The sequence below is a fragment of the Pleurodeles waltl genome, chromosome 5 (genome assembly GCF_031143425.1).
Source record: "Pleurodeles waltl isolate 20211129_DDA chromosome 5, aPleWal1.hap1.20221129, whole genome shotgun sequence".
NCBI lineage: Eukaryota > Metazoa > Chordata > Amphibia > Caudata > Salamandridae > Pleurodeles > Pleurodeles waltl.
The window spans coordinates 1,477,695,084-1,477,720,869 of record NC_090444.1 but is presented as its reverse complement, the minus strand read 5'-3'; the positions used below and the strand labels follow the sequence as shown (position 1 = coordinate 1,477,720,869).

At 42.6% G+C, this 25,786-nt stretch overlaps 1 long non-coding RNA gene across 1 annotated transcript in view; it reads right to left on the bottom strand.

The window, feature by feature from the left end:
- LOC138296539 (uncharacterized) overlaps positions 1 to 25,786 on the bottom strand; it is a 45,626-nt gene that overhangs the window by 9,588 nt on the left and 10,252 nt on the right. The window contains exon 2 of the long non-coding RNA XR_011203855.1: positions 23,386 to 23,473. This is a non-coding gene — a long non-coding RNA (uncharacterized lncRNA). The remainder of the gene's footprint in view (positions 1 to 23,385; positions 23,474 to 25,786) is intronic.

Here is a 25,786-nt window from a genome sequence, read left to right as displayed (position 1 = left end):
AACTTTTAATAAACTGGTGTGGTTATTCATGACTGAAAGGTCGCGGTGCGCCGAAATACCAACTGTTATTGATTTCCAATGTGCTATATTGATCTATTAATTGAATATTGATTACCGATTGCAATAGTTATTGATTATTGATCTGAGTGACTCGACTATTTTAGGATGAGGAGAGCCCGACTCGGTTAAAAGATTCACCGACCTCCAACGTGTCCAGGTACAGGTAATTTATAAGGGCTGGACGCGTTATCAGAGCCACATCACAATCACAGCTTCTGCACGTGCGTTTCCTAACTGCCATGCTAGAATGTTGGAGCAGTGGGTGCATCCAATGGCTCCCACGAGCCATAGGCGTTCACAGTGAAAAACCTGCTGATGTCAGCCAGCAGACTCCTTCGTGCACCTTCATCTGAACACTCGGGAAGGTGAAGTGGCAAGTATGGACCTCACAAGTCCAATACCTATGAAGGCATTGAATTATATTCTTCTCCCATGTCCTCATTAGTGAGAGAAATACATTTCTGCGCTCCACCTACCATGGCTTACATTAGAACAGGAGTACACACGGCGTGTAGGGCTACCTGGGGCATCGCTGTGCCCTGCCAACTTTGCACATTCCTCTGGGTCAGCATTTCATCTGAAACGGGAAGGAGATCTATAGCAGGCTAGCATCTCACGATTTGTTTGTTGTAAATAAAGCATGCCATCTGATTCTCAGCTTCAATAAACCCGCCCTGGAGCAAGTAGCACGCATTTTGCAACAAGCAGTTTGGGGGTAAAATGCAAGCTCTGCAATTGCACATTTTTTTTTGCACTCGTGTAGTTTCTGTTTGAAAACTGGCACATGCAAAAAATGCACCTTTTCCTCCGAGGTTGTGAGCTACAGCTGGTAGGGTACACATTTGCTTGAAGTTGCACCAAAGTTTCCTAACTAACGTACTATACAGAGTCGTTTTCCTAACTCGTCTACAGCTTTAAATTTAAACATATATTATGAACTCACCTTTACATTAGAATTATTCTATTTTATGTGGAACATCACACAGCACAGGCCAAGAGTATGATAAACTGTTGGTACTTCCCTGAATTCAAATAAAGCGTTCCTTATCTCATTTGTTCATATCTACCATTATGGAGAAATAAGCGTTTGAAGAGGTCTTAAAGTCGAAAGATTTAAGTTGCTCAAAATAAAACAACTACATTATTTGGTAAATTAAGAATGAATGAAAAATGTATTATAGCTATGCGGAGATGTTTCCGTTTTCTTGTAGTTTTTATTCATTATAACTGTGAAGCAAACTAGACTAATTACATATACCTTTCTCATTATCAAGATTTCCATTTTAAAATAGCATATTGTTGGTTTATATGCAATAAGTATCTACATAAACTAAGCATCTCTTAAAAATGCACAGAAACGTAATTTCATCACTAAAATAATTTTAATTAAGTGGGTGGAGCTTGACTGCCTAAGATGGCGGGTGCTTAAAGCTGGAGCTCCGAGCCAGCCCGTCTAAAATCCTGACAATATCAGGCTGTTGGTGGGCCCCCAGTGATACGTTGAGCAGGTGGGTGCCCGCTAGTCAGGGGAGACCTGGGAGATGAGTCTCTGGAAGAGCTGGGTGCTGCCGCGAGCTGCGCAAGTTGGGCGGGTGCCCCGGCCGGCCTACCGCGTGGGCCGAGAGAACGGGGAGAGGCTGACGGCGTGGAGACACGGGCGGTGCATACGCATGCCGCCGTACCTGGCGAGTACCTGAGAGCTGAAGCGGGGCAGTGGGGAGCGGTGCACCGCCCCCGGCTGTGATGAGAGAGGCACTGGTGGCGGGGCCCGGCCAACCCTCAGAGCACCCACGGGGGTGGGGCGGCAGGACAGACGCAGCTGGCGGTGTGGGCACGTCGGAGCATCGGCGCGGCCCCAATGAGAGTCGCGCTATGCTGCCCTGTGCGCGGCTGAGGAGGCACTGGGAGTGAGGCCCGGCTCAGATCCCTACATAACAGCACTGGCAGTGCTGCAACGGAAGGCGGCCCCTCACAGGAGTGGAAGTGAGGAGCATAGAGAGTGCCTGAAATGAGGTGAGGAGACAGTGAGGTGGTCGAGGGAGACCCCTAGACTCTGCGACACCCTGCTCAGGGAGGCGTTGGGGGTAGAGGTCCCCACCGAGGAGCGTGGACAGCGTGGGGTGTCCCTTGCCCCTTCCCCATACAGACATTGGAAGGTCTAATCTGAGGGTGCCTGGTGTGGGGCCCAGGGCTGTGGCTGCCTCCATAACATCCCCTGCATGTCAGGCAGCCCCGTTCAGGTGGAGATGGGAGATGCCAGCGCGGAAATGGCTGTGATGGCGCAGGACTGACCCTCACGTGAAGCATTGAGTGGAGGAACTATTTTGCTGTGTATAGGGGTCTGCAAATGGAAGGTCACTGGTGCTTTATGCTGCGAGGCTCATGCACATTACTGAGTATTGGACAGAGGTGAATCCCAGCTGCTCCCAGAGCCTAACTAACTATGGAAAAACTCAGGCACAAAATACAGGGAATGCCCCAGGCGGAGCAGGGGCATGTCTCCCAGTTGGCTAGTGGTGACCATGAGGAGAGTGCAGCGCCATCCATGATGCAGGATACCGTGAATAAGATCCTTGGGGCAATTGAGGACACTAAGCTATCTCTGAGTCAGGAAATTGGAAAGATCTCCTCTGAACTAAGTCACTTACGAACAGATCATCATAAGCTAGTAGACAGGGTTGAAGCTACTGAAACATCTCTGGAGGAGCTGCAGCCCACACTCCGGGCCCTCCGGACTCAGGTCACCTGCCTATCTGAGCGGGTTCAGGTATTGGAACGAAGTGTGGAAGACACAGAGGGCCGCAGTCGGCGCAATAATATGCGAATTGTTGGAATGCCAGAAGGCGTTGAGGGCACAGATGCAGTGGCCTACCTGGAAACTTGGTTGCGCACCATTATAAATGAACGCCCCCTCATGCCCTTCTTTGCCGTGGAGAGAGCACACCGAGTCCCGACTCGTAGGCCAGACCCGGGAAGACCATCCCAACCGATAGTAGCAAAGCTTCTGCATTATTGAGACAGTGACCTGCTGTTGCAGATGGCCCGAGAGATGGGCCCCTTCCAGGTGGAAGGTGGCCATTCCACTTTTTTCCCAGACTTTACATTGGCGGTCTAAGCTCGATGTGCCACCTTCCTGAGGTAAAACAAGCCCTGCGGGAGGAGGGGCTCCGTTATTCTTTGCTGTTCCCATCTAAATTGAAGATTATACTAGATGGTACCACACACTTCTTCCAGGAACCTGATAAAGTATGGACATGGCTGGAGTCCTACCGAGCGGGCACTGCAGGCCCCAAACAAGGGGAGCGCAAACAACCTCAACATCGGGGTACAGATTGCCCTGTTGCAGGAATCTCACCTCACCCAGGTGGAAGCGGATTGCCTTTGTCGGTGTTGGCGGGGGCAGTTGTTTGCAACCACATACTCGGCCTATGCAAGAGTGGTGGCGGTGTGGGTGAGAGCAAGGGTCCCCATTGACCTCATTAATAGTGACACAGATAAGGAGGGTCGATATATATATTAGTGGAGGGTCGACTATATGGCAGGCCGCTGGTCCTAGGCAGTATATATGCCCCTGAATCAGGACTAACTTCAGTTCCTACACACATTATCTGCCCGGTTGGCACGTTTTGCTAATGTTCTGTTCCTACGTGGGGGAGACTTCAATGGGGTACTGGACCCTGATCTGGACCACTCTACCGGTGTCAGAGTGGCCAAGGGCATGTCGACCTGGATCTCACATTGGGACCTGGTAGATATCTGGCGCCTTCAGAACCCTCTTGGTTGAGACTATTCATACTATTCCCACCTCTACCATGTGCACACTAGAATAGATAGAATGCTCTTCTCAACCTCTCTTAGTGCATCGGCTACGCAATCTGAATACTTTGGCTGGACTGTATCTGATCATAGTCTGCTATTGATCCATCTGACCACGATGGAGACTCGCCAACCTTTCCCGACATGGCGCTTACACTCAGCAGCGTTGGAAGATGATCTATTCCTCACAACACTACTAAATAGGTTGTCAGAATATTTGACACTTAACCCGGGCTTAACGTCCAGTAGGGGCATTGAATGGAAGGCCTTAAAGGTAGTGGTGCGGGCCATTGCCTTGGGCAGACAGTGGGTATCCGTCGGGACCTTGAACGGGACATTATGCACTTAGAGGATGACTTACATAGAAGTGACAATGACCTAGATGGTTCACCAGAACCACAGGCGAAACTGCTGGGGCTCAGGGAGAAAAAATCATCAGCGCTAGAATGCCTCAGATGCAATGACTACAGGACCTATCTGGCCAAAGTGCATGACGAGGAAGGGAAAGCTGGGAGGCCACTGGCATGGCTGATTCGCCTGGAGATTGGGGGGGGGCACCGATCACCCGCCTCTTGACTAGGGAGAGAAACATTATTTACACACCTACTCAGATCAATGCTGAGTTCATGGCTTACTATAAATCCTTGTATAACTCCATTCACATGGACTTAGCTACTTTAATGGAGAGCTTCCTGTCTGTACTGCCTCGGACTGTTCTGACTGACGAGGATAGGGAGGGGTAGGGTGTACAGGTCTCCGTAGGGGAGATTAAGGCAGCCATGAAAATGCTAGCGGCGGGTAAGACTCCGGGCGCTGACGGCTTGCCCTCGGAGTTCTATAAACTGGGCTGCGAGGTCCTGGCCCCTAGTTTGCAGAGATGTATGCTGAAGCCTATGAGACCAAACTATTGCCGGCCATGACCAGTGAAGCCATAGTGATCCCGTTACCCAAGACTACACAGGTGGAGAGAAGGGTTACCGACTTCAGGCCTCTGTCCATGCTCAACACCGACTTCAAGATCCTTAGTAAAGCCCTTGCCTCAAGACTGCTGCCCCACATGAACGCCCTCATACATGGGGACCAGAGTGGGTTCATTCCCACCCGCAGTACCTCCAATAACCTCCATAGGTAATATTCCCTGCTCTATGATGATGCTCATCCCCTTCATCTGGCAGAAATGATTGTGTCAGTGGATTTTGAAAAAGCCTTCGACGTGGTGAGCTGGGAATTTTTGGATGCCACTATGTCGCGGCTGGGATTGGGCAGGGCTTGGGGTGACTGGGTTAAGCTGTTTTACACATAACCTACAGCCAGAGTCAAGACGGGGCTAACGATATCCTGTAGCTATGATATATATAGAGGAACCCGGCAGGAATGCCCTCTATCCCCCTTGCTATTCGCCATTGCCATAGAACCCTTGGCGGCGAGACTTCGAGATAAGGCCCAAGAATGGGACAAATGCAGACGTGGAAGTTTCCATATAGTCTACCTGTATGCAGATGATCTACTTATCTACCTCCACATTGGGCTAGAAACTTTACCTCGGGTACTCCAGCTGTTAGATGAGTTCGGGCCTGTTGTGGTCTCTGACTAAATAAACAAAAAACGTATGTCTTCCCGGCGGTCCGTGCAACGAGCCGACTGTCTTCTTGTCCGGAGGAAGTATCTTAGGTGCCACATACCTTTCGTTGTCTGGGCATTCGGATCTACCATGAGTTTCAGGACCTCAGGGAGGGTAACTTGGGCCCAGCGATTAGGGCATTGCGGACCAGTGTAACTTTCTGGCGCTCCCTGCACTTACCGACTCTGGCCTACGTATCTCTTATTAAGCTGGTTGTGCTGCCCAGACTGCTACAGTACTTTTTAAAATTTGCCTATCACCCTTCCACCCTCTTGGTTTCGACCGCTGGACATGCTGATTAGGGAGCTGATTTGGGATGGTGGATGACAACTAGTGGCACTGACCACTCTGAGACTGTCCAGAGATGCCGGGGGGCTCAGAGTCCCCTACTTTGAGTTTTATTCCCTGGCAGCCCAGTTACAATGGCTTGCGCGGTGGCTCAGTGGGGTGGGGCTATCGGAGCTGGCAGCAGACGGGGGAGATCCCGGCAGCACCGGACTGGTGGCTGGGCTGCTTTTGCCTACCGCACGTGGCATTAAGAGGGGAGTGTTGCTGACGACGGCTCTTGCCAACTGGCGGAGAGTCCTTAGACAAACACACACAGAAGTTCCTTATGCGCCAGATATGCCCCTAGTGGTAATGCCACATAGCAACCCCCTCTCTTGGTTTACAAAATGACAACTATACTGGTGGAAGGCCATAGACCTGCACACGTTGGGCGCACTGTACAGTCAAGTTTCGCTGATCCCGTTTGATGATCTTACAGAGCAGACTGGTCTGCTTTGCAGACAGTTTCTGGCATATGAGACGATAATAGGATATATCTGGGCACTCTGGAAAGTTATAGAGGGTGAACCTCCCACAACAAGGCCTAACAGACCATGCTGTCCATTGGGGGTGGCTCACATTTGGTCTCCTGGCTTTACAGGTCACTACTGGCAATAGTACATAACCCACTGGATGCTCTATGGGCTATGTGGGAGAAGGATCTAGATAGACAACTCACTGATGGAGAATGGGATAGGATTCTTAAGTACACCCCCTTGGTCTCTTGAAACACCCGACTAAAATATATACAATATGACTACACACATAGGACTTACTTAACCCCGCGGCGACTGACGCTCATATACGGGGCGGCTGGGTTGGGTTGCCCACGGTGCCAATTGTTGGATGTAGGATTTAGACAAATGACATGGGGCTGTCCACAGCTTCAAGAATTCTGGAAGGGGGTCATTCATAAAATCAACCATACACTGCATAGACAACTAGAGGCTACAATGGAAACCTGCCTCCTGGGGTTATTCACTCGGCCATGGCCCAAAACAGTGGGCAACAGATTTGTTGATTTGGCTTTGGTGTTGGCTAAGCATAGAGTATCAATGGCATGGAAACAAGCTGAGGGTCCCAGCCTAAAAACTTGGACACAAGATGTCATGAGGTGGGGTAGAGGGGAGGAGAGGTCCTTGAAGAGAGAAGAAGGCAAAGGGATGAGGCGTAGGCCACTGGCCCCACTGTGGTCAGAGGTGATGGATAGCTGAGAAAACAGTGCTGCAGGACTAGACACTGATCAAAAGAGTGATACTGGGAGCACTACAACAAGTTTATAGGAGAGGGATGTAGGGAGTGTACCCTTGTGTTATCTCCAGGACCCCCAGGGGAACGACACATAGGTGGGTGGCTTCCCCCCTTGCACACTCTACCCATGTACAGACTCCGGGACAGTGCTCGAAAGAGAATTGAATGTCTATTGTCGGCACTCAGCTTGCTTGTACAAATATGAGGACTACGGGCAGATTATTTGTTTTGTTTTTCTTGCTTTGTTATATTATTGGCTTCATCTTTGAATGACTCTCTTAATAAGCATTGCAGATATCGAATTGGATTGGTAATCCCCAGAGAGCATGAATACGCACTGCTGAAGGCATTAGACAGTGGCCTTAAGGGTCATGAACACTGCCACTCCCACTCCTCCATTGCCCTCGATTACTATTAAAAACCACTGAACAACTGAGTACCACTGGCATACTAAAGAAGGGGTGTGAACTTTAGCGACAAAACAGAACTACTATGCTATGCTGTAAGTTCACTTGCCTGTGAAGCCTAAATGTGTCACTTCTATGACTGTCAAGAAGTATGTCAAACAATGTATTATGCATTATGTTATACCTGCTTGAACTTCATTTGAAATGCCAATAAAATAAAAGTTTAAAAAAACCAAACATCATTTTTTAAAAATCCATAAGATTCTGGGTGTATTAAGTCAAATCTTAGCCTGATTTTCTTTTAATAAAACTTTCAGTTTAAATGTAGTTAGATGACAATCTATTTACTATTAAACATAATATAATATTGATTCAGTCTGTGCCCTGCATTGAACCTAAAATCGCATTGGATCTTTTGCTTTTCTGATAGAATCAGATGTCACCAGATAATGCCTCATGTTGTGCTGGCTGCGATCGGAACCAAAATTGTAATGGGGAACTATACCTGAAGCCATGTTGGATTTTTTTGGCTTCCAGCGCAGTTACTAAGAACCGTTAACCAGCACATGTTAGGACCACCCTTCGGGAAATGTGGCTTGGACACCACTGGGATGATCCTGCTACCTGCTACTTGTGTCTGATGCATTCAAATTAGTTACAGAAGAATATGTTGTATTGTACCTTTAAGGAATGTCTAATTGTAATGTGATGATTGGAATTTAGTGTGCGGGCCTACGTGGCATTCTGTCACTGTGTCAGTTACTATGACTGGCTGGTAAGGGGATGCTGCACAGAGTCGTTTCTCCTTGAATAAACTTTCTCCTCTATTCTTGTTGTGTCGGTATTTTATGTGGGAACATAACATAAATTTAGTGACGATTCACCAGCTTGGGGAATGGTTAGTGCAACAGGACCACGCGTGCAGTCTTCATCTTTAGTATCGGCATCCTTCATTATAACGGACGGAACGAGTGAAACGTTTCTATGCTATTCGCTATGACGGAACAAGTGAGAGCTTTTATTATCATATCCAAGAATTTTATTAGTACGCTATTTGAGCAGAAGCTTTTAGAACTAATGTTATTGGATTAACGTGTTATTGGTCAATGCGTACTTTGGCACGAGTACCTAGACCACACGCTCCAAAAACTCTTTGATACCGCGTGTGTTTCGTTAACATGCGCTACAATTTTCCAGCAGCTAAACAGGGTGAGAACGTTATAAGCACGCTAGCGGGTATCACGTTTGTTTGTTTGACACGCGCTACAGCTTTTCAACAGCTCAACAGTGTGAGAGCACTAACAACATGTGCTTTGTTTTCAACAGCAATATTATATTGATTTTATTCAAGTTCAGGATCACCTCAAGTTCTGTGTCTTCCTTGCCCACCCTATGCCACAGACTGAAACGGTGGAGCATAGAAAGTAACAAAAGACTACGTTTCCTGCAATTTGCACTCCTCAGTTTGTTAAAACAGAAATAGGACTGCTTTTGAAAAAAAGAAAAAGACCCATATCACATTGAATACGTATTTAACAAATAATTTACAGCACTAAGTGAAGTATAATTAACATTTGCGCACAATAAACAATTTAGCCATCATTGTACCACTAGTGTTTTTACAAGATGTTGGTTCACCAGATATTGAGTGGGAAGAGTGGTTTGACATTTTGGAAGATTATTTGGAAGCATTGGGTGGCCAAAGTTTCCGACCTACAAGGAAAAGGGCCATTTTGATGAGTGTACTGGGCAAAGGTCAACATGTGTTTAAATACTTACCAGTGATAACTAATGAGGAGGCAAAATTAAGATTAAAAAAAGATTTTCAAAAGAGGCTATTGTGGTTATGTGTAGGTATAAGTTTTATACACAACCTCAAAAGGTGGAAGAGTCTATTGATGACTTTGTTTCATAAATTGAGACAGTTATCTACTAAGTGTCAGTTTGGAAGTATGTCTGACAAAATGATAAGGGATCAAAGTATTGTTCAATGCAATAACAAGAAAATACAGGAACAGTTTTGGGCAACAAAGAATCCAACACCTAAAGATGCCATTGAAATTGCTTCAGTAGTGGAGCAATCAGAATATTACATGAAAGAGATGGGAAAAAAAGACGCATGTAACAGTGATGTCATTTTTGTATAAAAAAGGATTCTTCTGAGTGTGGATTCTTTAATAATCGTAACAAAGCAATGCGCAACGTCATGTCTAATGTAAAAGTATGTTTCAGGTTTGGCAGTAGTTCACATAATGCGGATTTCAATCATTGTATTGTTTGGGGAAAAGAATGCAGGAAATGTGGATGCAAAGTAGATTTCGTTCAAGGATGGAGAACTTCATCATCGAAAGTAGCAATAGTACAAGATCAATCAAATTTGATTATCCAAGAGTAGTACGATGAAGACAGAATTTTGTTTGTAGGAGACCCACACACTGATACGGGGAGGCTTACCAGACCCAAAGCGAATTTTGTAATTAATGAAAGAATTGTACTACTTATGGTGGACTCAGGATCCTTGTACAATATGCTACCTAAGAGTATGGTGAAACGTAAATGGCCTGATGTTGACTTATACTTCAAGGATATAAATCCAGGTGGTTACCAAGGAGAACAAAATTGACATTATTGGATACATGGTAGCGAATATAACATTTCAGGATCGGTCTGTGGAAGGCAAAGTGTATGTGGCGGAGTTTGGACCTCCCATTTTAAGGTGGCGGCATCAGTATGATCTTCATATTGTTATCATCCCAAGAACCCCTTCTCAGGTCATGGTAGTGGAGGAGATCATTGAAGGTGCAAAGGATGTTTTTTCGGAAAACATTGGAGAATTGAAAGGCTATGTGCACATGAAGAAAAATGCTGTGTCCATGCAACATACCTTGAGAAAGGTTCCTATAGTAATGAAAAAACAAATTAATGATATGATTTCCAAGGGTATTATTGAGCCAGTAGAAAGCTCTGAATGGATTTCGCCGGTTGTTATTACAAAAAAATCCGATGGAAATCTAAGATTTTGTGTGGATTTGCGCAGTGTGAACCACAATAAAATAACTGACACCTTCCCACTACCGAATGTCAATGAAATGTTATTGTTGTTGAAGGGTGGATGTTTTTTCAGTAAACACGATCTGAAAAGTGCATACCATCAGATTAAGTTACACCATGAATCAAAAAAATGTACAGCTTTTATAACTTCAGAAGGTATTTTTCAATTTAATAGAATGCCTTTTGGGTTATCATCAGCTGTGAGTGTGTTTCAGAGGATGATGTCTAATGTTTTCAGGTGTGAACAATGTTATGTTTTTTCAAGATGATATTCTTGTATTTGGGGAAACAATTGTCAGTCATAACATTAAGTTGAAACTAGTGTTTGAGAAACATATGGTGGCAGGGTTGACTCTCAGAAAAGAAAAATTTAAGTTTTTGGTAGAAGAGATTGAATATTTGGGGCATACACTTTCTAAGGAAGGGGTAAGACTGAAGAGAAATTTGTTAAAAGCCATCAAAGATGCCCGTCCACCAAATAACAAAGATCAATTGAGGTCATTTACGGGCCTCATAGAATATTATTCAAAGTTTATTCAGAACTTTGCTGATAATACTGATAATTTAAGACAATTGTTAAAGAAAAAAAATATTTTTATTTGGTGCGAAAAACAGGAATTGTGTTTTAATGTTATTAAGGAAGAATTGTATAATGCTGTTGTTTTGGTACCATTTGATGTAAAATTTAAGACTGCTATTACAGTGGATGCGAGTGCTGTAGGACTGGGAACTGGAGGAGAAAGGACAGTTGCGTTTGTGTCAAGATCTCTCACTCCCAGCAAACTTAATTATTCTGTCATTGAGAAAGAGGCTTTGGGCGCAGCTTGGGAGTTCGAATATTTCCGCACATATATTTGGGGTATGACAATCATGTTACGCACAGACCACAGGCCTTTGGTCAAGGTATTAGCACCAGGTGGTGCATGAAAAGGGTCTGTGAGGTTAGCTAGATTAGCCTCACACCTACAAGAGTACATGTATGTCGTAGAACATATTCCAGGCTTACGTAATGTTCAAGCGGATTGTTTGTCTCGTATGCCTGTTAGTTTACAAGATGTGGATGAGGCAAATCTGGAAAGGAGGGGAAGAGGAGATGTAGTAGCAAGCATAGAAGATGTTTATGATTGTATACAAGGCGCTATTTAAAATAAAATGGTTTTCAAGTATGAAGGAGGATGCTACTTTAGGAGAGGTGAATTGTCTATAGTTGAGAATGAGGTGTTGATGAGAGGGATAAGTTCATTCCCCCTTTGTGTTTGCACTTAAATTTGTTTAAGTTGACACACGAGGGACACTTGGAACAAACATTAACAAAAAGGAGGTTGAGAGAAAGTTTTGGGTGGCCAAGCATGGATGGTGATGTAAAAGAGTGGGTTGAGAAGTGTAGCATGTGTAAAAATAGTGCGAAAAGGTTAAGGGTTGGTAATCAGTCTCTTGGTGGTGTTATTGAGGATCCTGGTAAGATTTGGCATAGCACGTGTGTGGATTTTATCGGACCACTGGCACATTTGAGTGCTCCTTTGAGGTTCGCTATGGTTATGGTGGATGTTCATTCCAAATGGCTAGTAGTGAGATTTATCATAGGATCTACCATAAAGTTTTTGGAAACAGTATTTAAAGAAGAAGGTTATCCCTGTAGAATCATCACAGAGAATGTTATATAGTTAGTCTCAGCAGAGATGAAAAATGTTCTGGAAAAAGAGGGTATCAAGCACTCTCGCACATGTCTATGTAATCCATGGGCAAATGGCATAGTTGAGACGGCCAAAAGGGAGCGATTCAGATGGCTTTGACAAATGGTAATGGAATTGAATCCACGCTGTCAGACATGGTTTGAGCTTATCGTATAACAAGGAATGGTGTTACAGGAAAGGTTCCTTTTAAACTGATGAGAGGAAGAAAAGCGGGGACGAAAATGTTTTCGCATGGATGAGGACTTGGTTGGATAATGGTTTAAATTCGGGAAAGGTTGGTAATAACAATAGAATCATTGTGAGAAAATGTGAAGAAAACAACAATTGTACGACCAGTGTAAAAGGAGCTAGCAAGATTCAGAGAGGTGACTGGGTAAAAATTAAGATTAAGTCAGGGAAATGGAAAAAATTCTGAGGACCATTTAAAGTAAGGGAGGTGCATTGTTTTTTTGTCATTTTGGAAAATAATGAGAGGTCGAACTTGCAGAAGGTGGCATGGTATGGTGGTGCCTATGCAGTAGATGTTGGAGAAGAGAATGGCTGTGCCGATGCTGCTAGTGGTAGAAAAGAGTATGGCTGCAGCAGTTATATGGTGATGGACGATGAGTCATTGCTTCAAAAGAATGTTGGTAGTGAATATGCTGATGTGAGTGGTAGTGTGAATGTGAATGAAAGAGGAGAGTCCGGGGAATTGAGGAGAACTCAGAGAAGCCACAAGACCCCGGTGTATTTGAAAGATTTTGAAAGATAATGGAGCGGTGGATTCACCAAAGTCAGAGAATTTGCTAGACTCTGCAGTATTTTAGAGAACTTATGAGTTAATTGAATGTTTAATGTACATTATTGTTAGTTGTTCATGATTTTCTTATTGTTGTGGGATAGTATTCCTTTGTATTATTATTATTATTTTTTTTTGTTTAAAGGGGGAAGATGTGTTGTATCGTACCTTTAAGGAATGTCTAATTAGAATGTGATGATTGGAATTTAGTGTGTGGGCCTATGTGGCATTCTGTCACTGTGTCAGTTACTATGACAGGCTGGTGAGGGGATGCTGCACGGAGCAGTTTCTCCTTGAATAAGCCTTCTCCTCTATTCATGTTGTGTCAGTATTTTCTGTGGGATTACAACAGAATAGTAGTCAACGAAGATTAAAAACATGGCCACCTTGCACGGAGCTCACTCGTTTACGTCTATTTATATTTACATGAATGTGTTTTGTTTCGAACATTGCCTGTGCAGTATACATCGAAAGGTACATCACAGTTTATGAATCAAGTTTATATTCACCAGTCTTCCAACTAAAGTCTGTCTAGCAGAACAGAATAGGCTGTGTCTGACTATTTACTTTTGTAACACCAGCTTTGGGATCGAAACTCAATCGTGCACTTAATGTTATTGGGCAAAATAACAATGACTCCTGGCCGTTCCATTATTTAAAACTTTTTAATAACATCTTGAGTTGAAGCCATACCATTGTTTTATAGAAGAGGTGACCTCAAAATATACTTCTCTGTATCTGGTTGTGTATGGTCGGCATTGTTTGTTCTGAGAATGAATTAGCAGGAATGTGAATGCTGTGATCAGTAAAGGGCACTTTTATTCAGGATTCTTTGATGAAGGCAATCACAAGGGGCCTGATTCACAAACTATACCTTTTAGTGTGTTTTGCAGCACTATAAAATGTACCACAAAATGTAATTGTCCCCTTTACTCGTATGGGAAGAGATTTTAGTCGACTGCAGAGTCTCCACACATGTGGGTAAAGATTTTAGTAGTAAATGTAAAAGTGACAAAAGAAAGTGGGTGATAAAAGGGGTGGACTTGCTAAGAAAGTAGATGGGATTAGGGAGGAGTAGAAAGGTTTACAGAGGGTCAGGGAGAGGTTTAGTGAGGGACTTTACCCACCTACACAAGAGTAAGTGATTGAATTACTCTAGGGGTGAAAACATGCAATTTACAATTTTGTAGTAAGTTTACCCTCAGAAAGAAAGATGTCAAACTGCACTTTGTAATGTGTTTTGTACACAATGCAATTCTCAAACTATGTGCAGGGTTTTATTTCACAATCCCTATACCCGACTGAAGAGTTTCTGGGTACAGAGAACTCAGCACACATAAGTATTGAGAGTACAGAGTCTTAAAACATTGCATGTAGTTTGTGAATTCTGAGAAAGTGGTAAACTTACTATCTCGTGTAAATTTACCTTTTTGAATCAGGCCAGAAATCTGTGAATACCGAAAGTAGTACACTTGCTACAAAGTATAAACCTGCTCAACAACAGATTATTTCCAAAAGCAATAGATACATAAATAGGCAAAACATCACAGTAAAAAGGAGACATAATGAATATGGTAATGCTGCTGCCTCACCTCAAACTAACGTATGCTTCAGATTATTCAGAAAAATTGGTAATGATATCCGGATATCCATATCTTGCTTCAATTTGCCCAAAGAGTAGCTACGTGGATATAGTGTTCAATTTGACATTCACAGTATTATCTTTTATTTATTCCAAGTATTTTTAAAGTTCAGACCTAGCCCACAAGGCCAACAGAGTCTTTCCAGAAAACAGCTGCAATAGAGAGTTTAAGATTTAAAAAGTAAACATATAGGTCATATAGGTCAGAATAATTAGTTGACTCTAATATGAGTAGAACAGGGACATGTACATCTAATGTGAAGTTCATGTGGTGGATGTATAATTTTAGCTTTTTCAACATTGGAATTGGGGAGAAGAATATGTCATCAGTTTAATGATGTGGTTTGTTAGATTGAGATATTGGTTTACAATAATGCAGAGACATTTGACATGAGAAAATAGCAAGGAAATGTGCTTAGTGGTTGTAGAGTTTCAAGCCACTTTTGTATTGGGGTGGGTAGTCCATAGAGAATTTGTTTTGCATGGGTCAGTTTTCAGAAAGAGAGAAATTGTCCAAGTGTTTAGTCTTTCAAATAAGGTTTTTAGACTGGCTATGTTGGTGGCATTTGAAACAGCTTAGCTGCATTTCGTCCGCATATGGATGTATAACAATATTTTTATCTTACATTATTGTGGCTAGAGGTTATGTATGTTATTTGAAAATATAGTGTGAGAGAACAGGTCCTCATGGAATGCCACATTTCCAGTGTAGTTGATTCAATGACCTCTAATTTCACAAACTGGGAAGTTGAAGAAAGAGAATAATTGAACTACTCCCTCTAATCCCATTCTTAGAGAGGAGATTTGTATAAGTGATTGGTGGTCTATGGTGTTTTGCCAAGAGATCTAGCAGAGCCAAAAAACTAACATTCCTTTCATACAGGATTTACAGACCATCATCTAATACCTGAATTGTAGTAGGTTTGGTGCTATATCTGGAGAAGAACACAGGGGCATATTCACACAGAAGTGGAGCTGCACCAAAATTGGCAGCATTGCACTGCATCACTTCTGAAACACAGGGACACAACCATATTTATAAGGCGTTGTTAAGCCACAAGAGTGGCTCAGTGCTGACTTGTAAATATGGCGCAGTGCACAGCGCAGTGGAGCATCACAATAAGTGATGCTCCAGTGGTGGTAGGGGTATGTAAACATGCTCTGCAGTGTGAAAGCCAATAAGGAGGTTGTTTTCTGAGATACGGAATATGAGATGTGAGGCAGCAACTTTCTTTATATCTTTCCTGGGAATGCGAGCTTAGCTATGCATCTCGAATTTTGAAGGTTGATAGGATCGGGTTCTTGAGAAGAGGGTTGACATGGTCTGTTTTGTGAACTGAGAGGAAGATGCTTTCGTTCAGTGAGGTATTAGTAATTCTGAGCATGAGAGGAGTGATGTCATGCAAAGAGCTTTCCAGAAAGAAGGACTGCAGTCAGTCTTTTCAGTAAAAGGAAGAAGTGCAGAAGAAACTATTTATGAGGTATCCTGTATATCATGTCTCTGAAGGATGAACATTTGTCTGCTTCTTGTGGGTATCTGTAGTTTGAGAATTTTTTTGTGTTCAGATAGCTCTTTTGGGATAGTCAGTATTTTCTGTAAAAAGAAGTTGGCTTTGTTACTGATAACATTTGGGGAGCTGGGAGTGTTTGTTATGGAGGCTGGCTTGGTGCAATGCTTAACAGTAAGATAGTTGTGGCCTCTTTAATCTTGTTAGGAAGTAATTTGTTTTACTGGTGAGAATGAGAGCTTTTCAATTTCTCCTTAATACTTTGAGGGATTGTAGTGACTCTGTTGCTTACATTTTTCTCCAGATGTTTTACAGTTTCCAGGAATTCTTTCAAAGTTTCGTAATGTGTATTTTTATGTTCATGGTGAAGAACTTGGTCATTGACTGGATACAATTCAAGATATTATTAGAGATGGAAATGTCTCCAATGTCTTCTGAATGTTGTAAGGTAGTATGGTATTTTGAAAATATATTATTAGGTAGAGGGCATTATCTTTCATATGGTGGGTGAGCAGATTAATTGTGTTATATGATACTGATTTCCCTTCATTTTAAAGTAAGACAGCTTGGACTTATGTTCAGTAGGATGTTATGTTATGGTATATTATGTTATGCTATGTTGATTTGATTTGTATAGAGCACTAATCATCAAAGAGGGTTTCTAGGCGCTATAGGGATGTTAAAAATGACTAAAACCATTGTTGGGTTTTTATTAATGTTCTTGAAAGTGCTCAGAGGATAATACTTTGTGGCCAAGTAGGAAGTAGTGGATATGAAAACAGTATCAATATTTTTTTGAGAAAACAGATTTAATAAATAGGACTCACGGAATCAGAAGATATACAAGTGTCATCCAATGTGTGGTCAATGTTTACTGGCACAAAGAATACAACCAATTGTTAAGTCAAGTCAAATAAGCTTTATTCAGACAAAGGCCATAAACGCATAGCACAAAAATAAAACATAGTACAAGACAAAATATACAATCCACTAAAAACAACTAAAATAGAATATCATAAAGGCACCAAACACAAATCAGTGGTGCCTCAAGTGCATAAGTCACCCTTAAATGAAATAATGCATTATGTTTCATATCTCTTCCGAATCTGGAAGGCTGTTGTTCTAAAATTTAGTAAGGAGTAACACAATAAGCCTAGGAATAGCAGGTACATTAGCCTTTCTCTGTGAAGTTTTAGATTTGATGCACGCAGTAGTGGGACCAGAAAAGAGCATCTCGGCTTCGATTACAGAATGCAAAATAAGATAAGATGACTAGTGCTCTGTGTTGAAAAGCTGTCATACCTTCAAGGTAGGAGACCCTTACTCCAGACACCTGCTGTGGGCAATGCACATTTAAAATGCAGGGTTTCAAGCCTAAAAGCTATGAACCATTGCCAGTGCGTTTCTCAAGTCACCCGAGACATGGCTTCATCCCACGAGTTGTGGAAATTCAGGCATACCAGACAATTGAAACTTTGACCTGGGTTGATTCTAAGCATGTATTTCAACAATGGTCCAAGTAATACTGTTAAACGCTTTGCTATTACCTTCGCTTAATTATGGAGGGTTTATTGTACAGGTCCCTGAGGCCCAATATGTTAAGTGTGTTTTTTTTTACGTACGATAGCGATGGGATCTGAGTTGCTTTATCTAGTGATAGACAGTTGATTATGCATGTTGTAGTGACTGCAGTTTTGGGTGAGCCCCAAATTTTTACTCAGAGCAGTAATAGAGCCACACCAATCAGATCCTCCAGATATATAAGCCACACTTCTTCATGACATACTAAGGTATCTGTCTTACCCGGGAACAGCAATAATCCACAAAGAAAACTTTTCTGCACCAGCTTGTTGTACCCCTATAACTCAGCACCATAAGTTCCTGCTGGGATGCACTTAGCCTTATAAAGACTCAACATTTCAAGTAAAGGTAATATTGCAATTCTTGCGAGAATCTGAATATGGCTTTTGAGTTCCTGCGGAAGAATTGAAGTCTAACTGTTAAGAGGGGTGCCCAACTAAGTAACTGATTAAAAAGAATTAATAAATAATTAAAATTCTTTACCTCTGCTAAAAAGTGGTCTCCCTTTCTAAAAGACTTGTACATTGTGCTAGGTTAGCCACACGTCATTACAAAATATTTATTTGGAGAAATTGACTTGAAGGTACAAAACTTTCATAAAAGCCAAGAATACGTCCAGGAGAGTATGCAGCCTATTTGCTGCACGGGAGATTCAATACTGCATTGTCCACATACAACAGAATAGAAACAGGCTTCTTCCCCTTTTGCAGCACATACTTACCTTTCTCCATAAAAAAATGGTTAATCCCATTTATATAGAGGAAGAAGAGGAACGGGGCCTGAATGCAACTCTGTCTATCGCCCTTGGAAGATTTCAAATATCGTGAGCATGTGCCATGTCTTGGTGGAACCTACATATGAGTCAAACGCATCTGATAAATCAATGAAGGCCAGATGTACTGATGCATTTTCTGTCCTCATATATTTCCTCAAAATTAATAGAGGTTTAGGCACTGGCAACTGTCCCTAGACCTGACCTAAAACCAAATTGGGCATCAGCTAATTTATAATTTGCAGAAGCCCAATAGTCTAAACAGGACAATAGAACTTGGCCCCCAGTTTTTATACTAGAATCGATGAGCGAGATCAGGTGGTAGCATGACTGCGAGGGCCTGACCCCTTTTTAGGGTCGAGCCTGCGTTGCATGCGCTCACGCATGCGTATCGCAGCGAGACGCTTTTGTATTTAGAAAAGGGCTCGGAGCCCTGTCAACTTCACGTCAGTGTTTTTTATTGGTTTGTGGGCTTGCCTAATAAAATCTGCTTGCTTTCATTAGTCGAAGGCACGCATACGTCATGCCTTTTCCGGTGGTTAGGCCTCCTCGAGCGCAGCGACCAAGTACAGAAAACATGCGAGGCTCGCTGTTTTCCATCGGGCTTGTGGACTTCTTTTTCTCTAATTTACGAGCGCGATCTCGCTTGGCAGAAGTCAAGCGCTTTCCATGGTTAATTTCACCTTTTCGGGTTATGTACATAAATGCACTTTTGCCCGATAGGTGAAAAGTCGGGTTAGGAGTTTACAACGCGATCAGCTCTAACATGAGCAAACGCGAGACCTGTTGCATTGTAAATGCTTGTTTAAATATTGGGACCAATAAAGCAGTCTTCTACAATTCAGTAACAGTGACCTGGGTTACTGACCTGAAAACCTGAGTTAGTAGAGGGGCCAATAGAGGGATATCAGACTTAAACATATCTGTGTTTATGCCATCTGGACCTTACCAGGAATAAATTTAGAAATAGCACTACTGACTTCAAAACAGTAATAGTATTTCTGCAATCACCAATTGTTAAGGTAGACAAAGTGGGGTGTTAGGCCCAGTGTAAGTCGTTCCTCCCCCGAAGAGAACCTTTTTGTAAAATATGCCATCTAGGCATCTACCTCGAAAACTGTAAATATTTGGGGCATCAGTATCCTTAAAATGCAGCCTGGTAATCACCACTCAAAATTTGGAACTGTCAATAATTTCCACGGCTTTTTTGAGGTAATCCCAAGCCTTGACCTTATCTCCATTTTCCTCTCATCAAAAATGTTTTTGTAAGCCGCTCTAGCCCATTTAACATCGCTGGCTACACAGGGGTGATTCTTCAGAACAGACAACAACTGCTTATGAGCCGCAGAGCATGTTGCATTAAATCAGCAGCAAAGTAAACGTTCTCTAGGGGTGACTTTGTGCGTGGGGTTATTTGTGATAGACCTACAGATGTTTTCAAAAGCATGTGAATCACCTCAGGTCCCATGCCATCAGAGAAACAAGTCATAATAGGCCCTATAGAATCATTTACTATTGTATAATTAAATAGAACAGGGTCAACTTTGTTCCATTTTATTTTTAGGGTCTTATTCTATGTAATTTCCAAGCTATCCATTTTTTGAGGTTATGGTTTTTGGATCAGGGAATCCAGAGTAATGTATAGTAGATTATGACCACTTATACAGCACTCTAGAACCTTAAAGTCAGTCATATAAGACTATAATTCAGAGGATAATAAAATATGGTCTACAGTGCTAACCGTGTGTTTCCCTGTAAAGGTGGGCACAAAAGCAATGCCAGGATTTTGGACGTCACTTGAGAAAACTAGGTCATACTTCATTAAAACTTAATTGAGGGCTTTCCCGTGCACAGAATGTGTGCCCAGAATAGGAAAATAGGCTACTTTTACATTTCACTTGCAGCACAAGCAACACACCTGTGACTCTCACAATTTGCAAATACTAATATTAAAGTCCCCAACGCAGGCAAAGTGTATGGTACATTTTGATTTTCAGAAGGAAATCATCAATTTGGTCAATGGGATCCTTGTACGATTGATTAAATATATTATTGTAAACATTTATCACTAACATGCCATATTTAACAGGGAGTGATAAGAGGGAGACCAAGAAATGGGGAGAAGACCAACATTTGGGTGCCTTAAAATCAGTCACTTTCACAGAGAAGAAACAGGGGAGGCCACCATGAGCCTTACCTAACTTAGATGGAATTGCAGGTTCAAAGGAGGCATAGAACCCATGTAGGTGAAAATAAAATAGGGACCAAGTATCTTGACAACATAAAATATCACACTGGCTGATGAATCTTATCCAATCAGGGTTTGAACATTTGGTGCATGCCCCAAAAATTTTCCAAGAGACATTCCTAAGAGAGTTTTCCAGGGGCTAATGGGAGTGAGTAGCCTAGGAGCCTACTTTGGGCTGAGGGTACCTGGGAACACAAGACTCAGGGGTAGAATTACAATTGGAATCATGTGTCTGGCATTGTAACCCGCAACGCTCCCTATTGGAGGAAATGATGGATGATTGTTCCATAGACCCACCAATAGATTCTGTTGCCTCGGCTGCTATAGGCATCTTAAGATGGCATCAGTCAATATCTTCTAAGAATGCCAAAGGATCAAAGGCATTCCTAGCTGGTATATTAAACCTTGGACTTATTGTGGTGGAGCAAGAAGTTGGATCACCCCTGTTGACCTAGGGGGGAATAGATGGTCTATATAAATAACCCAAGGTTTCAACCTGGATACAGCCTGGTGGATTAAATGGATTTTTGAAAAAAAGCAAATGTGACTTTACCACCCATGGAGAGCTAACACAATTCCCCTTTCATGTTCTTAGAACCATTACCTAACCAAGGCGTTCTTCTAAAACTCAGTATTTCTGCAAGTAAATTTTAGCACTGGCCAGGCTTATTTTGGATTCAAAAAATAATTTTATTCTTAAGGGTGTGAAAATCCTTGTAACTTGAGCCAGAGGTGGTTGGTACGTTTATCAGGACCAGGGTGTAAGGGGTGCAATAAGGGGGAAGTTGTAGAAAAAAACAAAAGGTATCACCCAGCTTTAAAGGATCACTGTTCAGGGCCTTTGGGTCACGCCTCAAGTAATTGGGCTTTGGTTGCTGCTCTGATCTCCTATGATGTGCCTTTGAGGTGCAAGTTGGAGCAATCAGAGTGGGTTGTTTCTCAAGGTTTAGGCCTGGCTGCTTTGGAGTACTGCTAGGGTCAACCCCTGGCTACCCTGGCTACTCTCTGGTGCGTATCCTGCCGCTTTACTTGTCACCTTTGCATGAGAAGCCAGGGGAGCTGAGGGTGCTGAGGGTTCAGAGGAAGGGGCACTTGTCCCTATTGGCTGATGGTCATAAGCCGAGAGAGCCCCAGTCTGCTGTAACAGGGGAGGGGGATGGGCCAGGGTGGAAAGTTTTGCTTCAATTAGTCTGAGTCAAATGTAAATAAGGTCAAGTTTACTAACTATTGCATATTTCAAAAAGAGTTTTAGGTCACTCAATGGGTTGTTTTGGTGCCTTGAGTCAATGTCAGATACTGGCAAGTAGGTTCAGGGGCATGTGTTGATCTAGAGGTAGTGATAGTGGTACCTAGTCTTTTGGGCTTTTTGCTAACTGCAGAGCCTTTTCTTTTTGCTGACTTGCTTACAATAATAGTGGACGATTCCCTTGGTGCCATAACAGATAAAAACTCCACAGGAGCTGCACCTTTTGGTGCACTGGACAAATATGAAGCCACAGGGACCACAAGGACCAATGTTGACGTGCCTTTGTCTGTTGGATCAAGAGTAGACATCATTGATGGAGGCAATGGCAGGCTGTGGTGAGTGTTAGGGGAGAAGAAAGTGACAAGCAGCATTCTGCCAATTCGATTTCTGTAGAAATAACTCTACGGCCCATTTCAAGAACTCGTCTATGGTAGTTCCTATGCCTCCTGGGGTGTCCATAGTGTTCTTGCTTTTCCCAAAATTAAGTGGAGCAAGTTAGAACTTTACAAAACAAATGCCTCTCCTTTCCTTCAGGCGTGTTTATCAAAAATGGCAAGTTTGAGTAGAACACTGATTCCAAGCAACTCTAATCTGTCCTACAGTCCACTTATTGCTGATAAGCAGAAACTGGGTAAGTTCCAAAACATTATATTGCTATATTTCAGAAATGCTAATTGTGTAGCAGCAACTTAAACAACTTACTTCTACCCTCTGGTTGAAGCAGGTAACCGCCGCCTCCACCCACAGGTTGCAGGTCACAGGTCCTCAAATGCTAAGTCTGATCTGGACTCAACAGGGCTCAAAGAGTTCAAAGGAGCAGATGGGAGAGACAGCTTATCTTTTTTCTTACTTATCCTTACCTGGGCTGTCACCCCAGCATTCCCCCGGCATACACAACCCACTGGTGGCTGACCACTGTCCTGTGCATGCTCCAACTCACTCTGCTTCCAGCTCAGCAATCCTGCAGCCCCAAGGGAGAAGTCCCCTGCACTTCCCCAGTGAGAGCCCACAGCAGCAAAAGGACTTTAAATTTCTTACTGCTTCACAACTTCACAGCTTCACAAATCAGCAATCCTGACAAGAGTTGAGAAGCCCAATATGGGGGAGGAACAGCATGCTAATGTGACAGCATATTGGTTTTCAACCGCAGCTAGCCTATGAGCCGGCATGAGCACGGCATGAGCAAGGCAGCCTGGGAGGGAGACAAGTCATTCAAACAAACAACAGCAATACATTGTCACTTACTTAATATAATTCTAGTTACCGAAAAAGAACATGCATTCAGCGTGCCTAAGAACTTCTTTAACTTAGCCTTTTCTAGTTACAACATCAGTCTTACATATTTATCCTGGGAAGTCAGACTAATCCAGGTCAGATTCTTACCTTCAATAAGTGAAATGCAGAATGTCTCAAGTGAATTCCACCTGAAAGTGTGTTTTCTTTACTATTTAGTCCATAATATGTTTGTTTTCTGTTATCAACGAAAAGGCATAACAGGCATTTAGTAGCAAATAGCAGTTCACACTATCTAAATTCAGTCACTTAGTTCATACTTAGTGTTTCTGCAGATGTATGCTATTGTAAAGAGATGCTTCCAAAACATTTCAGAAAAAAGATTATTTGCATTATGTAAAAATCAAGCCAGATTTTTATGACAGTGGGGAGGTCATTTAAGTTTTAGTGCCTCCCAATTAGCAAGTCACATAAGCTGATCTACAACAGTGTCTTAGACACTGTTTGCGATTTGCAAATGGGTCGCAAAGGACCTGCCGCTAGAAGAGACAGGTCGCAATTTGCAAACCATTTGGGAATGGCCAGCACTCAAAGGATGGTGGCCTGCTGGGGTCAGCAGACCACTGTGTCTGTGACTGCTATTTAAATAAAGCAGTTTTTTTTAATGTAGCCTGTGGATTTTTTTTTTGTCATCCCCATTCACAAAGGGACATTTGTGAATGGGTTACCACCAATTTTAAATTGGTGGTAACTGTGATTGTTTTGCAGCTGCATTCCCGGTTGAAAAATAATCATACATCCCCCTGCAACTTGCTATTAGGAAGGGATGCCCTTAGCATGCTCCTTCCTTACAGTGAGTTACAAACCGTATTTTGGGAGTCAGTAATAGGTTACCAACTCCCAAAATAGGGTTGGTACAAGGTACAAGCCTATTTTGCCATTTGCAACTGATTAATAGCTTTGTACATCTGGCCCTAGATGTTGTATTGTTGGTCTTGCATTGCCAAGGCCATTTGTTTTGAGTTAGTACCCTTCACAGCCAACTGAAGCAATTGTTTCAAAACAGTGTCATTCACATCTTGAATCAGCTCAAAAAAATATTTCTCTCTCGCTTTTACCTAGTAGGTGTACTATGCCATAAGGAATTGCTTTTTTGCAATGAATGAGGCTCATTATTTTTAGGAGCCTCACCATTTAGCTGGGACTATTTTATCCATGCAGAGGCCACCTCCAAAAGAATGATACCTTATTAAAAGTAACACATGTTGAGTACTAGGCAAAAAGTATGAAAATGCACTACAAAATTTGTCAGATATTTTGCAAGAAAATAATGTTTTTGTGGGAATGAATGCTAAATGAAAACATAACATACTACTTCATTGAGATATATGTAACAAATGAGAAGTATTATTGTGTGTTTACATATTTAGCCACATAATTGTTCAAGTACATTCTTCTTTTTAATGAAAGTTTGCATGCTTGTTCATGTGTCAGTGGCCAAAAGTTCTCTAGTCCTTTTTTTTGGTTTACAAAGACACTCATTAATTTAATGTGCAAGCATCACAGAAGCAAGATTCATCAGACTAAAGTTATCATAAGCAGAACTGTAAGTTGCACATCATCTTGTTTGAAAATGTGAATGCATCCCTTTTTAAGACTGCGGCCTGTCTTCGTGGGTAGAGAGTAGTAACATCAAGGTATTGAATAATAGGAGGAATTTAAGGTGGGCAGAGGTGGTAAATGATGTGAAGGTCCAGTCCACAATTTATCACTGGGTCATAGAGAGCCTGTCCCCTTTGGTGTCTACTCACCTTCCGTGATCAACTTCGTCCAACTGCATTGTGGTTTGATGGATAAACTGCAACCTCTTTTGTCAGTGGTGAGACGTAGAGGGGCGGTTGCCTTTAGAAAACTAAGGTGGTTCTCAAAGACCTGTAGATTGGTGAACTCGCAGCTCTTGAATGTGTTGGACAAGGGGAACAAAGAGGAGACAAGGAGCCTTTATTAAATAACTCTAAGCGATGCCAAAACGAGGTGGAAAAGGTATCAATTGGATAGCCTAACTGCTGCCCTCTGTGATGGGGATTCCAAGTTATTCTGGAAGTTCATAACAGATAGGAATGATCCCCCTGCTTGCGAGAGTGAACCATCAATCCAGCCTGAGGGATGGGTGATCCATTTTAAAGGGCTCCCTAGAGAAAGACATAGTGAGAGTATATTGGTAACAGCTCATAGGGATGTTGCTGGCAATCCATTACACAGTAAGTAGGGCCCCTCTAGTCCTGACCTGGCAGGATTTACTCTGGATGAAACCTCCACAGCCTTGCAGTCCCTAAATAAGGGGAAAGCAATGGGCATCCGGGGTGATTTGCATCTGTCAATACCTGAGGTATGGATACCATATTTAAACACCCTAATTAATGCCATTCTGAAGGGAGAAGGTAACAATCATGCCAATCTATAGAAAGGGGGACAGAGGCTCTCCAGGAAATTACAGACCAATACGTTTAATTGACATCAGCCATAAGATTTTTTGTAAACAGATTCTGGC